Source organism: Pinus tabuliformis, chromosome Q, assembly GCF_031772625.1.
Source record: "Pinus tabuliformis cultivar Carrire ecotype Pingquan chromosome Q, CPIR1, whole genome shotgun sequence".
In the NCBI taxonomy this organism is placed as follows: Eukaryota; Viridiplantae; Streptophyta; class Pinopsida; order Pinales; family Pinaceae; genus Pinus; species Pinus tabuliformis.
The window spans coordinates 801,622,609-801,639,206 of NC_142296.1; the positions used below are offsets into that span (position 1 = coordinate 801,622,609).

General features: G+C 44.1%; 2 non-coding genes across 2 annotated transcripts; both read left to right on the plus strand.

Annotated features, from left to right (window-relative positions):
* The first annotated feature begins 12,293 nt into the window (after positions 1 to 12,293).
* LOC149221922 (5.8S ribosomal RNA) lies at positions 12,294 to 12,447 on the plus strand. Its single transcript, XR_016249767.1, has one exon. It is a non-coding gene; the product is annotated as a 5.8S ribosomal RNA (ribosomal RNA).
* A 248-nt stretch (positions 12,448 to 12,695) lies between these two features.
* LOC149221923 (25S ribosomal RNA) lies at positions 12,696 to 16,091 on the plus strand. Its single transcript, XR_016249973.1, has one exon. It is a non-coding gene; the product is annotated as a 25S ribosomal RNA (ribosomal RNA).
* The last annotated feature ends 507 nt before the right edge of the window (positions 16,092 to 16,598 follow it).

The following is a 16,598-nucleotide window of genomic DNA, read 5'->3' on the forward strand; positions in this document are numbered from 1 at the left end:
CGGTGGTGGTTGATGTGTTGCTTGGGTGAGCTTTTTTCCTGGCAGTTGTGTTACCGGGAAAAGTGTCTATTAAAACTGCTCTATCCCACTAAGGTGTGACAGCTGCCTTAGAAACAAACTGAGAAAACTACTTTTGTATTTCCTTTATGAATTGAAGATAGAGGGGGATAGAAAGAACCGACCTGTGTCTTGCGCTAATCCTTTGATACAATCCCTCTCTTCTTTGACAGCTTCCAGCTACCTGCTCCCTTACTTGCCCAGCTTCACCAAGTTCCTGTAAGATCACAGAAGAATAAAACTACACAAAGACATGGATCTATATTCATAAAAAGCTTAGGATCAGATTTAAGCTAAACATACAAATGTAACAAGCATCAATGATACACAAGCATGTAGGAGAAACTCAAATAGTTTTATTGATATAACAAGAAGATCCAGGAGGAGTTACAATCGATGATTCCTGATCCATCATCAACCTCCCAGCAAAGAAGCCCCTTCTTCACCTCCAACAAAGCATAAATCAACCAATACTATGATCTCTATCTCAAAACCAACAGCAATTCCTTGCAATGAACAAAATTCTAGCCTCTGGATCTCTGGGATGAGGGATCCATATATATATGTATGCAAGGAGGATGAGTCAGCTTATGATTTGACTAGTGTCTTCTCTCTGTCAGTTCTTGCTTCCACTTGGAGACTGAGAGCCTCTTACTCATCCTTGGTCGAATTCAGTGAGGCAAGTGTCATTGGAGAAGATTCTGGAAGATTCCATGGTCTTTCCACCTCGCGGAATGGCACTGCCATTTGTCATTTCCCACTCAACGCACCCTGATAGTGCATTTAGGTTCGTTTCAATGCACCTAGCTAGTGTATTTGGGTGCTATGCAATGCAGCTAGCCAGTGGAGCAGTTGAAATGGTCCTAATTTGACTGATTCTGAGCAGTTTCTGGTGGAGAACTTCTGGGAGAAGCTGTAATTTGTTGACCTTGTTCCTTTAGGGGTCAGAACAACACTTTTAGGGACTTAGGATCCCTTGGTTTATGGACATTCCATGCTTAGTGTTGCAAGGCACAAAAATGTCTATAACAGTTTCCCCCTAAAGTATGAGGCCATTAATCGGGTGAAATGCTTTATTATGAGGATACGAAGTTCTTTCAATGCTGGGAGGAGACCTGTAATAAGATACAATACAATACATTATCTTCATATTGTTTTTCATGATCTAGCTGAGGCAGGCATTCCCATGCTCAGCTTTATAAATTCATTTTAATGTACATAGGACAACAATCGTCTGAGTGTAGACTGATGTTTCTGATAGAGCCATCATCCTTTTGGTAGGATGATTATCTGTGCTGCAATGTTGTACATTTAATGTCTTTATTTTCCTGAATATATATCGCAGCCCGAATGGATGAAACTAGATCTGGGGTCTTCAATCTCTTCCGATCTTCACTCGAAGTACAAGTCGATCCATGTGAGTAATGTTCTGAAGTCGAACATGGAAAGACATCGCTTGATTACCAGTCAATGATGTAAATTGTTAACAAGCGCGAGAGGAATCACCGATAATGATAATGACCCTCAAGGTACTACAGTACAATTCACGTGGTGTGAATAAAGGACTTGGCGTCGAACACCACGAAAAATCTTTCGATCGAAGGCCATTGATGTAAACCTGTCACCGGAAGTGAGAAACTTGCCATTGAGGCATGCAAGCTTCAAAGTACTAAACGAGGTGTTCCTAGACCAACTTCTTGGATAATGAGCTGATGTCGACAAGAAGTGATTCGTCAAAGGAGGGCCTTAATGAATCCCACATCAATGACACGGAACGGAGCAAATGATTTTGATGGAGGTGAAAACAATCTGATGATATACGGTTCAGGATGGCGGTCATGAAAGAATGAAGTATGATGTATGGTAGTGGATGGGACACAAGTGACTTCTCTGGATGACTTCTCTTGAACATGTCGGCGACATTTATGTGATGGATTGGTAGCATTTACCCCAAATGTGGATGGTATGGCGTGACCGGTGAATGAAACAACCCAACCCGACTCGGACACGGAGTGGAAGTGTCATGTTCAAGAGTGACTTGCTACCAATAAAGATTCTTTGAGTTTTCTTCCCAATTTTAACCCAGTCATTGCTGACCAGTACCTCTTTATTTTTGTCAAGCTTGAGGAGGATAACATATGCTTGTTCTATAATTTTCCCTTCGGGCAAACCCATCGCTATGTTTTAACGAGCCTAGCGATAGTGAAACTCGTTCTCGTCTAAAGACAAGTTTGTCGCTATTAATCTTTTTAACGAGTTTAACGACAAAGATAACTCGGTCCTTTTCATTTTTAGAGAGTCTTAAAAGGTACGTAAAGGTAACTCCAAAATTCCTTTTTCGTCATCTAATCCCTTAAGTTCGAAAAAGTATAAAACAATACAGAAGGGATGAATTTTCGATAGTTTTAACGAGCCGAACAAAACAAGCGCTCGATCTTTTTGTGTAATAATCCCTCCAGTCCAAAAAGATTAAAATCTAGAGGAGGGATAGCGCTTCATGTCCCTTTAACGAGCTGGAGAGGCCAATGGCTCGGCAATATTTTCATATTTTACGAGTCAGTTGAAAAGAGCTTAAAGGAGACTCGTCTTTTGAGGAACGAGTGATAAAATGGGTAGCAGCTGATTCCAGGTAAGGTTTGGAATTTTCCAATCACGGCAATGTCACAAGGATGGCTAGTGAAATCACTCTTCGCAGCTGTTCCCCAAAATGGGTAAACAATCAAATGGAGGTGAACGATCGGCCAATGTAAAAGTGGAGGTGACGATGCAAACACGACCAAGGCTTTAATGGCTGAAGTACTACATTCACGGTGGTTATTTACCGGGGAATAGTTCATTTTTTAACGAGCTTAAACGCAGGTGGAAATATTTTCTCGGTCCAGGTTTATTTTTTAACGAGCTTGAACCTTGCAGTAACACTGCTCGATAAGTTTGCATGCCCCCAGCATAATAACTCAAATCAAGGTGCATGCCCCCCACGCTTCATTGCATTCAATTCGGTGGTTGGAATGAAGGTTTACCTTTGGGGATTTGTTTCATTTTTTAATAAGGTTGACACAGTAAAATAACTATCCTCATAATCCACCGTGTTTATAGTATTTGATAGAAAATAAAAAACTGAAGGATGATAAAAGTCATTTTGAGTATCTTCTCCACAATCTGGAAGAAGAGAACGATGGTGGGAATCATTCCATGGTGCTCCTTCACTTACCATTGATTGGACAATTCCTTCGCCGATGACATGCACTCGCGACCAAGGATCTGAAGGAGTACCATATTCTCTAGACCTATCTATCCAAACGCTTGATGAGCGTTGATTTGGGTTGGCCTCCCATGCTAGAAACATTGATTGCTATAATATTTCTATTGGGCTTGGGGGCAAAACCACTGCATGATCCATGTCGATATCATTTTCTGAGATCTTTGTAGAAGATATCATGTTGTAGGTTCCTATCGACGCTACTTCCACCAGATTGATTGGAGGTGGGAGAGCGAAAGTTCCCATTAATATAGGATCTTTCAGTAGGCCTACTCCGATATTCTGAAGCGAACGGGGGCTTCCATGGATCATGGTAATGCTTCCAGTAACTTGAGAACCATTGGGGAGGAAGTTTGTTGATCAACGATTGTAATCCCTCCTTGAAAGGGAAATGCAATCTTTCTAAAATAGGTCGACACAACAGCTGCCATGGCATAAATCCATGGTCTTCCTAGTAGGATGTTGTAATCAAGATTCCCATCGATGACTTCAACATCTATTTCTACCGTTTTTCCCCCTAGTTCAACTTTCAAGTTATTTAGGATACCATATGGGGTATATTTCCTTCCGTCAAATGCTTTTAATGTCGTCGAAGATCGCGACAAGGTTGGAGATCCTAAAGTTTTCCAGCAACTCATCGACATAATGCAAGTAGATGCCCCCTCATCAATAATTGTTCGATGAATAGTTTTGTTGAGGGATTTCACTTGAATAAGGAAAGCTAGTTGAGCTGGTAACTGAGGATCGTATCCTTTATGATCGAAGGATACAAGATTGGAATCCTTTGGGTCAATCCCACCAATGGCTGATAATAAAGCCTGCCTTTGGGATGGGCAATTTTGTAGTACTTCAAGAGTCGACATAGCGAATGGCGATTGGGCCAAATCTTCCACTATGTTATAATGTTCTGCCGCTCTAGCGCGGGGAATGTCGACTTGCGTACTACTCCCTTTTGCGGTTTTATCGTTAATTTAGGAATGGTGGGTGGCACAACTTCTGTCGAAGTTGTTGTCGAACTACTCGGTTGATCTTTATCCTTGTTGTTCGACAGCTGTGGATTCCCATAATATTTGTTCCTTGTCGATATCAAAGCATCATTTTGCTGTTTTGAAACCGACAACATTAGCACTTGAGACAGGGAAGCATTTCCACTTTCAACCAGATTTGTTCCTGGATTTGGAAACGGATCAGTTAACATTGCGGAGGTTTTTGAATTCTTGAAGAATTTTTTAACCTCAGCTTTGTATGGACAGTCTGCTGTCCGATGATCCTCATCGCATATAAAGCATGGATATTTTGGTTTCCTATTTCCAGGAGGGTTTGAAGAAGATTTTTCAGGTGATGATCCCTCCTGTTTCTTCTTCTTCCCTTTGCCATTCTTCTTGCTTCTTGGTTGTTTGGTTTCTTTGCCTTTATCTGTCGATACGGTATTTACTTCTGAAGCAAGAAGTTCGTCTTTTGCATTTTTACCTGAAATATTACGGGCCTTTTTGGATGTAGCCTTTGTCGATTTTGTGTCTGTCGTTCCAATCACGCCATCGCCGGCATGAGAGTCCTTGTTTGATTTAGGAGGAGGAGGAATTGAGAATTCCAGTCTAGGGGCGTCAGGTATTTTGTCGTGGAGCGTGCCGGACTGAGTATAAATCAAGTCCAGATATTGTGCACGAGCGATAACTTGCTCTTTTGTTACAACTCCCCCCTTTGCCACATCTTCCGTGATGGAAGGCAGTAATGACTTGATAAACCATTCAGCTAATAGCTGATCGAGGACGTACATTTTTACCATCCTACGACGACGTCGCCACTCATGTATATGATCAGATATGTGAGTGGCCGTTGTCTGTTTGAAGTTGGTAAGGAGTTATGTTCCTGTTTCGTACCTTATCAATAATTGAAAATGGGTTAAAAAGGTTGTGGCTAAGGTACTGAAGTTGTCGAAAGAAGCGCTAGGCAATTCAATGTACCATTTTGCCACTGGACCCGTTAACGTCCTCTGAAAGAGGTGAAGTCTTATCGAATCATCATTTAGGGTGTTTGATGAACACCATAGATGAAATGTCATCACGTGATTCGATGGATCTTCACCCGGATTTCCATTAAATTTAGGAATATCTTATGGAAGTTTATGCGAAATCGCTGGTCACCAAGGGGCGTAAGCAATTGGATCGTTTGTTAACCGATTTAAATCAGGTAACTCTAAGGTTGCCACAAAGGGTAACTGCTGATTCAGGTTAGGTGAAGCATACTTAGGATAAGAGGGTATTGCCTGAGCAGTTGGTCTTTACATACCAGCATAATGCATTTGATGCTGGTATGTTTGGTAAGGTTGGTGGACATGACCATTATAAAATGGTTGATTTTGACCGTTTTGAATGTACGGCTGCCCACTGTTCGCAAAGATTTGCTGCTCAGAACCTTGGTATACTTGTTGGAATTGTGGTTGTTGGTATTGCATCAGCCATGGTTGTGAAGCCATGTGCTCTTGCGCTATGCTAACCGTTGGACCAAGGTGAGGGGTAATTGTACCCGTCTGGACCTGTGTCGCCCCACCAGTCGGCGATTGTGGTTGAGTCGCAGGGTCAAGGGGCTATTGCATTACAACCTGAGAAACCTGAGGTTGGCATACAACAGGCAGTGTTTGAACTTGTGACACCGTCACAATAGCTGGTGTAGTCGGGATATTCGACATAGGTACACATTGTTGCATCGAATACACAACTCTTGGTTGTTGAGGTAGTATAGGTACCCAACCACTTGAGGTAATTCCAGTGTAACCTGAATGTTGTTGTGAACTCCCATATGGATATCCTCCCGGAGGGGGTAATGAAAGGGCATACTGCCCCCCATACGGTGGTAATCCAGAACTCCAGGGAATTGTTTGTCCTGGGGGACCGGACTGCCCAAATTGACCTCCAAATGGATCAATTTGTTGAGACTCAACATAAGAGTTCCCGGATATTATTCCGGATGAACAAATAGGAACGGACCATACTGTCGTAATAACCCCTGAATGGGCTCCTTCTAGCGGCTGAGAGCTAGTCGGGATAGATGGTATGCCGGCGAACATTGTAGGAGTGATAGCAGGAAGTTCTGTCGTTGCTGTGTCAGATGACACAGTCCTAGATGTTGACGGTTGTTCAGACATTTGTAGTCTATCCAAAAGATTACCTAGCGATTCTACAGGAGCTTCCGCTGATGGTAGACTAACTTCTGATGAAGAAGAATATAGAGTGATCCTGACTCCAAAGTGCGTTGGAGTACTTGTTTGAGGATCTTCTACAATTTCTTCAATTGTAATCAGACCACGTGGAAGGGGAAGACCATCAGGTCCGTAAAATATTTCTGGTGCCGAAGAAGGTATGGAATCGACAATGACAGATGTCTGAAGAGAAAGACTCTCCGAACCGGTTGTAGATGGAACTGATTCGGTAACACAAGTGTTTACTCTCAGACTAGGATCAGTATCGTTGTCCCTCTGTGGCTGTTGAACTTCTTCTGTAGAGGTAGGGATTCCAGAAATGTTTGGAGTAACCGGAGTCTTCTGATGTCGTTGGAACACTTGTTCTAACTTTAATAGGAGATTTGGAACCGGTTAAACGAGTTCGCTTTGTCCGTACTGGTTTCGATTCCGGAGACAAAGTCGGTTGACTCGTAAGCCTCCGCGAACGACGGGGTTTCAATTGAATTTTTTCCACGATTGCGGATTACTCGATCAACTAAAATAAAAAGGGGAATTATGTTTCTGAATTAGATGAATTTTAGACGCTTTTGACACAACTTGTTTTTTCAGTTTTTAAGAGTCGAGAAAAAACAAAAGATGACTCTAGTCTCCTTCGATTTTTAATGAGCCTGAAGTGACAAGTGCTCAGATGGACGTTTTCCGTTAAGGAGTCTGAAAAGGAACGAAAGGGACTGCTCTAGAGATCTAGGTAGAGGGAGTACCAAACCAATCGCAAAACTACAGAATACTTTTTATGGTACGGCAATCAATCTTCCCGAATGTTGTGTTCAGTGCATTGCGATCAATAGGGCGGCAGACACAGCTTCCTATGGATAAAGGATTTAAGCCTATAGGGGTCTCCCAATATATACTCGACGGTACGTGGGAGCACAAGTCCGTACTGGCACTTATCGTCTCAAAGTGGAGGAATCACCCAACCATCAGTGAGGACAACAGTTACCAGGCTTTACAACGCCGGAATACGTCTCTAGCCTAGACCTCTAAATGTTGTGCGTTAAGTTCCAAAGCGTTGTTAGATTCATTGAATTTATTTCAAGTTGATCTTTCTTATGAAGTTTGCCTTTTGGGTTCACCACGTGATGTAGATGTAATTCCTAAAATGCAATCTAAAGATGATAAGAAAACTTTGATCTCTTTTCAACAATGAAAATCCTAGCTACAAGGGGAAAAGAAAGACACAATCTTTTCACAAAGAGCAAAAAGCACACTGTAAATGCACTTTACTAAATCAAGCCAAACACACTGTTAATATGCAAATGCACATGTGCATGTATTTGTTTTCGACTTTCTTAATATTGATGCTAAAAAGAAAGTTGATGTACAAAATTGAATTTGCTTTCAAGCGTCAAACACAAACAAGATTCTTTTCGAAATCAAAAGATAAAGATGATTACGACGCTTTACGATTTTGAAATAAACACTCATTTTTGACACTAGAAAAACATAAATTCAGACCAAAGGCAAAAGTAAAAGTCTAGTCGACCATCAACAGCAATCAAACTTTCTCCTATGATCAAAATCGACACTTGCGACAGATCTAAATCAAAGGACGATAGTACGACTATTCTACTTTTGCAATGGAAAACTGTAAACCACTCAACAAACACACAAAAACATCTATAGTCTTTTTGTACAAAGGAGGCGGAATTACAGCAAGGAAAAGGGGTTTTTAAACAGACACATACACTGATCATAGGCTGCAAAAATTAGAGACAAAACTGGAAAGAATGAAGCACAAGAACCTCAGCTACACAGGGCTAGTCTAATCAGCACACCTTTAACACAGAGAAACTGGATTGCAGCGCAGGTTGGCCTCTCGGGAACTGTGCTGAAATGCAGGAACTCTTCACAGTACCTGTGCTGGGGCAGAAACGAGAATTCTATCTGGGTTCTGGGTCACAGTTTACAGTTTAGTATTTGGTTTTTGGCCGAGTAAAAGAAATCAGTAATGCACAATCAGGGGGTAGATCTAAGGAGGGTCTAAGAGCTATCACAAAGGGCAATCAGATCATTTGTGAATCAGCTGTTCAAATCATAAACAGATCCAGTGAATGGATTTAAGTAGCAGATGTCTACTTTGCATTTGTTATGGCAAATGTAGTTCGAATGCTACTTATAAGTTTATGAAACAAACAACAAAAAGATACAGAAATAAACTAATTAGACAATCTTCCCCAGCGGATTCGCCATTTTGTTACCGGGAAAAGTGTCTATTTAGAACTACTCTATCCCACTAAGGTGTGACAGCTGCCTTAGAAACAAACAGAGAAAACTACTTTTGTATTTCCTTTAAAGATAGAGGGGGATAGAAAGAACCGACCTGTGTCTTGCGCTAATCCTTTAATACAATCCCTCTCTTCTTTGACAGCTTCCAGCTACCTGCTCCCTTACTTGCCCAGCTTCACCAAGTTCCTATAAGATCACAGAAGAAGAAAACTACACAAAGACATGGATCTATATTCATAAAAAGCTTAGGATCAGATTTAAGCTAAACATACAAATGTAACAAGCATCAATGATACACAACCATGTAGGAGAAACTCAAATAGTTTTATTGATATAACAAGAAGATCCAGGAGGAGTTACAACCGATGATTCCTGATCTAGCATCAACCTCCCAGCAAAGAAGCCCCTTCTTCACCTCCAACAAAGCATAAATCAGCCAATACTCTGATCTCTATCTCAAAACCAACAGCAATTCCTTGCAATGCACAAAATTCCAGCCTTTGGATCTCTGGGATGTAGGATCCATATATAGATGTATGCAAGGAGGATGAGTCAGCTTATGATTTGACTAGTGTCTTCTCTCTATCATTTCTTGCTTCCACTTGGAGACTGAGAGCCTCTTACTCATCCTTGGTCAAATTCAGTGAGGCAAGTGTCATTGGAGAAGATTTTGGAAGCTTCCATAGTCTTTCCACCTCGTGGAATGGCACTGCCATTTGTCATTTCCCGCTCAACACACCCTGATAGTGCATTTAGGTGTGTTGCAACGCACCTAGCTAGTGTATTTGGGTGCTATGCAACGCAGCTAGCCAGTGGAGCAGCTGAAATGATCCTGATTTGACTGATTCTGAGCAGTTTCTGGTGGAGAACTTCTGGGAGAAGCCGTAATTTGTTGACCTTGTTCCTTTAGGAGTCGGAACAACACTTTTAGGTACTTAGGATCCCTTAGTTTATGGACATTCCATGCTTGGTGCTGCAAGGCACAAAAATGTCTATAACAAGTTGGGTCGAGGGAGTGGTTGCGCATGCACCTGGTAGCTCAATCCTTCTGTGAGGGGAAATTATCGAGGTTGGGTCAATATGGGATGGATGAAGAGCGGTTCAACCCATTGGGCTGGCTGCCCTAGTCCTCCCAACTGCTCCTTGACATGCCCTCGCGGAAGGGTTGGGTGTCCAGGGAATGAAAAACCCCTTGCTCGGTCTAAGCTTCATTGAGATCGCAATTTTCCTGGCCAATGGGCATGAGGGTGGCAATCTTATCTCATGCCTTTGTGATCTATGGAATTCCTCATCCTCTCATGAGCCACTCCCCTTCTAAGGGAAAAAGAAGTAGCGGGTTGTGTCTTTGTTCCTCCATTTGGATTGTGAGTTTTTTGTGGGACTTGGTCATTTCTTTGTTTCGTGGTGTGCGCTTGGCAGACATCCCTCTCTTTAGTGGCCTTGCACCACTGATGTATTTGTGGCCCATGGCTTTCTCCAGTATTGAGTGTCAGCCCGTGACAACTCCTCTTCAGAGTTTAATTCTTGACCCCCATTGACTTTCTCGCTGGAAAGGTTGTTGGGTTTTTTGTACACGGAGGGGTGCAATAGTAGGGCAGGTTTGTTATTAGTAGTCTATTTGTCATTTGAAGCCTTGTGTTGGGTTGGGGGGTTGTTTAACTCTCAATAACGGGCTCCAGACACTGGTCTCGTCGCGGCACTTGTCTTTTCTAGTGGTCAAGTTTAGGTTGTGATTTGTTTGCTTGGTTGTTTGATTGTTGTTTGTTATGTTGTTAAGCTAGAAAGGGTGATGTAATGTAATGTATGTGGGAGGGTTTGAAGAGGTGGGATGCTTTTTGATTGTGTGCATTTTTTGATTTCTTTTTGGTTAGCGGACAACTACTTGGCGTGCTGTTAAGAAACTCTCTTTTCTTGGGATCCTTGTTTCTTTGGTGTTGTTTTCTTCCCTTCTTCCTTTTACCCCTAGCTTTATGGAGAAGAGGTGGGATTGTTGTGGATTGGTGTTCGAGAAGGATGAAAAGTAGTGCAAGCTCCCGAGGTGGCCACCCTAGTCCTTCTTGATCACCATCCTCTACAGTTCCCCCGTTTTTGCGAAGGCATGGGGTTTGGGAAGCTTGTTCTCTATTTGAGCCTTCGTTGTGAGCCAGTAGCCACATTTGATATCTCTTACTTTAATGTTGTTTTCTTCCCTTCTTGCTTTGGCCCCTAGCTTTATGGAGAAAAGGTGGGATTGTTCTGGATTGGTGTTCAGGAAGGACAAAAAGCAATGTGAGTTCTGGGGGTGGCCACCCTAGTTCTTCTCGATCGTCATCCCCTATAGTTCCCCCATTTTTGTGAAGGCACGGGGTTGGGGAAGCTTGTTCCCTGTTTGAGCCTCCCCTTGTGAGCCGGTAGACATGTTTGATATCTCCCTTTCTTTCATGTTGTTTTCTTCCCTTCTTCCTTTTGGCCCCTGGCTTTACGGAGAAAAGGTGGGATTGTTGTGGATTGGTGTTCAGGAAGGATGAAAAATAGTGCAAGTTCCTAGGGTGGCCACCCTAGTCCTTCTCGATCATTGTCCCCTATAGTTCCCCCCTTTTTGGGAAGGCACGGGGCTGGGGAATCTTGTTCTCTATTTGAAGCCTCCCCTTGTGAGCCGGTAGCCACAATTGATATCTCTCTTTCTTTCATGGTGTTTTCTTCCCTTCTTCCTTTTGGCCCTTGGATTTACAAAGAAAAGGTGGGATTGTTGTGGATTAGTGTTTGGGAAGGAAAAAAAGCAGTGCGAGTTCCCGGGGTGGCCACCCTAGTCCTTCTCGATCGTTGTCCCTTGCAGTTCCCCCCTTTTTGCAAAGGCACGGGGTTGGGGAAGATTGTTATTTGTTTGAAGCCTCCCCTTGTGAGCTAGTAGCCACGGTTGATATCCCTCCCTTTCTTTCATGTTGTTTTCTTACCTTCTTCCTTCTGGCCCCTAGCTTTATGGAGAAACGGTGGGATTGTTGTGTATTGGTGTTCGGGAAGGACGAAATGCAGTGCGAGCTCCAGGGGTGGCCACCCTAGTCCTTCTCGATCATCGTCCCCTTCAATTCCCCCCTTTTTATAAAGGCGCGGGACTTGGGAGGCTTGTGCTTTGTTTGAGCCTCCCCTTGTGAGCTAGTAGCCACGTTTGATCTCTATTTCTTTCACCTTGTTTTCTTCCCTTCTTCCTTTCAGTCCCTATCTCTATGGAGAAAAGGGGGAATTATTATGGGCTGCTGTTCGGGAAGGATTAAAAGCAGTGTGAGCTCCCGAGGTGGCCACCCTAGTCCTTCTTGATTGTTGTTCTGTGCATTTACTCGCTTTTGCGAGGGCGTGGGGCTCGGGGAGATTGTTCTTTGTTTGAGCCTCCTCCTATGAGGGGGGCAGGCACCTTTGTTTCTCTTTCTTTCATTCGTTTTTCTTCCTTCATCCTTTTGCCCCTTAGCCTTGCATTTGTTGTCAGGGGTGCCCCTATTCCGTGTTGTGGCGGATTTTTCGGTAATACGTGGAAACGACTCTCGGCAATGGATATCTCGGCTCTTGTTACAATGAAGAATGTAGCGAAATGCGATACTTACCGTGAATTGCAGAATCCCGCGAATCATCAAGTTTTTGAATGCAATCTGTGCTCGAGGCCTCGGTCGAGGGCACGTCCATTTGGGCATCGCATCCCATTCAAACACGCTCCCTGCAATGTGTTAGGGAGTAGCAGAGTTGGTCATCCATGCCCAATGTGGTGTGGTTAGCTAAAATACCTCAAGCGATGTTCTGTGGCATGTGTCGGCAGGCGGTGATCTTGTCCCCTCAGATGGGCAGTCGGCGTTACCTGATGTGGGTTTTGTGTGGCATTGCTCGAACTTTATTTGCTCTCTCTTGTCCTCCCCATCAGGTAGGGTGGATTTAGCTCCAACTTTGCGACCTCAGCTCAGGCGAGAACACCCACTCAGTTTAAGCATATAATTAAGTGGAGGAAAAGAAACTGACAAGGATTCCCCTAGTAGTAGAGAGCAAACCGGGAAGAGCCCAGCATGAAAATTGGGCGGTGGCATCGCCTGAATTGTAGTCCATAGAACCATCCTTAGTGGCGGACCTGGGCCAAGTCCCTTGGAAGGGGGTGCCTAAGAGGATGACAGCCTCGTCGGGCCAGGACCCTGCCACATCATGAGGCATTATCGACGGGTCGGGTTGTTTGGGAATGCAACCCTAATTGGGTGGTAAATTTCGTCCAAGGCTAAATACGGGCAAGAGACCGATAGCAAACAAGTACCGCGATGGAAAGATGAAAAGGAATTTGAAAAGGGAGTTAAATAGTGCTTGAAATTGCTGGGAGGGAAGCGGATGGAGGCTATCGATGCATCTCGGTCAGATGTGGAATAGCTCAGGCTGGTCTGCCGCTCAACTTGAGGTGCAAAGCAACACGGGCTGCTGCATCGTCACAAGCACGGGTTGATTACTACCTGTCGTTTTGCCGTTGTTGTGGTCAAGGAATGAAGCGTACACCCTTTTGGTGGGCCATGTGGACCTACGCACTTGTGGTGTTGGCTGGCGGGCTTTCCATTTGACCCGTCTTGAAACACGGACCAAGGAGTCTAACATGTGTGCGAGTCGGTGGGTTTGAAAACCTACGAGGCGCAAGGAAGTTGACGAGTGAGATCCCCTCTCTGGGGGGGTGCATCATCGTTCAACCTTGAGCTTATGTGAAGGGTTCGAGTGCGAGCACACCTATTGGGACCCGAAAGATGGTGAACTATGCCTAAGTAGGGCGAAGCCAGAGGAAACTTTGGTGGAGGCTCGTAGCGATACTGACGTGCAAATCGTTGGTCTGACTTGGGTATAAGGGTGAAAGACTAATCAAACCATCTAGTAGCTAGTTTCCTCCGAAGTTTCCCTCAGGATAGCTGGATCTCATGGCGAGTTTTATCGGGTAAAGCAAATGATTAGAGGCATTAGGGGCGTAACGCCCTCGACCTATTCTCAAACTTTAAATAGGTACTCCATTGAGCCGCGCCATGGAATCGAGAGCTCCAAGTGGGGCATTTTTGGTAAGTAGAAATGGCGATGCGGGATGAACTGAAAGTCGAGTCACGATGCCAAATTGTGTGCTAACCTAGATCCCACAAAGGGTGGTTGTTGATTAAGATAATAGGATGGTGGTCATGGATGTTGAAATCCGCTAAGGAGTGTGTAACAACTCACCTACTGAATCAACTAGAATAAAAAATGGATGACACTGAAGCGCACAACCTATACTCGACCATCAGAGCAATTTCCTAGCTCTGATGAGTAGGAGGATTCAGGGATCGTTGAGAAACCTCAGGCGTGAGCTTGGATGGATCAGCCCCCGGTGCAGATCTTGGTGGTAGTAGCAAATATTCAAATGAGAAATTTGAAGACTGAAGTGGGGAAAGGTTCCATGTCAATAGCACTTGGACATGGGTTAGTCAATCCTAAGAGATAGGGACACCTTGTATCAAGGGTGCACTCTACATGAGCATCAAAAGGGAATTGGGTTAATATTCCTGAACTGGGACATGGCAGCGGGCGGCAACATTAGGAAATCCAGAGATGTCATCGGGGGTCCCGGGAAGAGTTATATTTTCTTTTTAACAGCTTGCCCACCCTGGAATCAGTTGACCTAGAGATAGGGTCTAGCAGCTGGTAGAGCACTGCACGTCTTGTAGTGTTTGGTGCGCCCTTGGCGGCCCTTGAAAATATAGAGGACCGAGTACTATTCATGCCTGGTCGTACTCATAATCGCATCAGGTCTTCAAGGTGAACAACCTCTGGTCAATAGAACAATGTAGGTAAGGGAAGTCGACAAAATGGATCTGTAACTTTAGGAAAAGGATTGGCTCTGAGGGTTGGGCCTAGGGGTCCGCACCCTCAATTCATGGGCTATCGGTACTCTGCCCAAGATGCTCTCGTGGCGAGGGCAGGCAGTCGCATGCTGATTGGGCTACAGGCGTAGAATGCCCCCTACCAGGGGATTTTCCCTAGGCATCGAACAGTCGACTAAGAACTCTTACGGACAAGGGGAATCCAACTGTTTAATTAAAACAAAGCATTGTGATGGTCCCTATGGATGCTAATGCAATGTGATTTCTACCCAGTGCTCTGAATGTCAAAGTGAAGAAATTTAACCAAGCGCCAGTAAACGGCGAGAGTACCTATGACTCTCTTAAGGTAGCCAAATGCCTCATCATCTAATTAGTGGCGTGCATGAATGGATTAACAATATTCCCACTGTCCCTATCTACTATCTAGCAAAACCACAACCAAGGGAACCGGCTTGGCAGAATCAGCAGGGAAAGAAGACCCTGTTGAGCTTGACTCTAGTCTGACTTTGTGAAATGACTTGAGAGGTGTAGAATAAGTGGGAGCTGTTTTCGGTGCAAGTGAAATACCACTACTTTTAAGGTTTTTTTACTTATTCCGTGGGGTGGAGATGGGGCACTGCCCCTATTTTTGGCCTTAAGGCACGTTTTGGTGGGTCGATCTGGGTGGAAGACATTGTCAGGTGGGGAGCTTGGCCGAGGTGGCACATCTGTTAAAAGATAACACAGGTGTCCTAAGATGGGTTCAAGGAGAATAGAAATCTAGTGTGGAACAAAAGGGTAAAAGCTTATTTGATTTTGATTTTTAGTATGAATACAAACTGTGAAAGCATGGCCTATTAATCCTTTAGATTTTCAAAATTTAAAGCTAGAGGTGTCAGAAAAGTTACCACAGGGATAACTGGCTTGTGGCAGCCAAGCGTTCATAGAGACATTGCTTTTTGATCCTTCGATGTCAGCTCTTCCTATCATTGTGAAGTAGAATTCACCAAGTTTTGGATTGTTCACCCACCAATAGGGAACGTGAGCTAGGTTTAGACCATTGTGAGACAGGTTAGTATTACCCTACTGATGAACCACACCGCAATAGTAATTCAACTTAGTACGAGAGGAGCCATTGATTCACACAATTGGTCATCGAGATTGGTTGAAAAGCCAGTGGCATGAAGCTACCATGTGTCAAATTATGACTGAATGCCTCTAAGTCAGAATCCACGCTAGAAGTAGTGCATGTCACTCTTCGACTATATCTTGACCCGTAGTAGGGGCATTGCTTTGTCACCCCCAGGGGCCCATGTCATTTGCAAACTGCGACCGTGAAGCATCTCGGTGAGGGAAGCTTTGAAGTTCAATTCCAAATAGTCATTGAGAAGAATACTTTGCAGACGACTTAAATACGCAACGGGGTATTTTAAGTGGCAGAGTGGCCTTGCTACCACGATCCACTAAGATTCAGCCCTTGGTCACCTCGATTCAAAGCTTTTCTCTTGTCACAAACAAATCGGACAACCCTCCCACTCTCACACCTTTACCTCTTCCTCCAGATGACAATTTTTTATTGCTTGGGGGCGGGAAATTTGGGGTTTCAACACCGCGATGGAAAAGGGGCCGAAGCCACAGGAAAATTGGGGTTTCCATGTCATGCCCTGGCACCCAAAATTTTGGGTTTCCACATTGCGACAAAGAAGGCACCCAAGCATGGGAAAAATTGGGGTTTCCATGACGTGCCCCGTCACCCAAATTTTGGGTTTCCACCTGGCACCTAAAATTTGGGGCTTGCATGTCGCACCAAAAGTTTGGGGTTTCCACCCGGCGCCTAAAATTTGGGGGTTTCGCACAGCGCAAAAAAATTTGGGGTTTCCATGTCATGCCAAAAATTTGGGGTTTCCACCCGGCGCCTAAAATTTGGGGCTTCCACTCGGCACAAAAAATTTTGGGTTTCCATGCCACACCCAAAATTTGGGGTTTCCAATTCGTGCCCCGC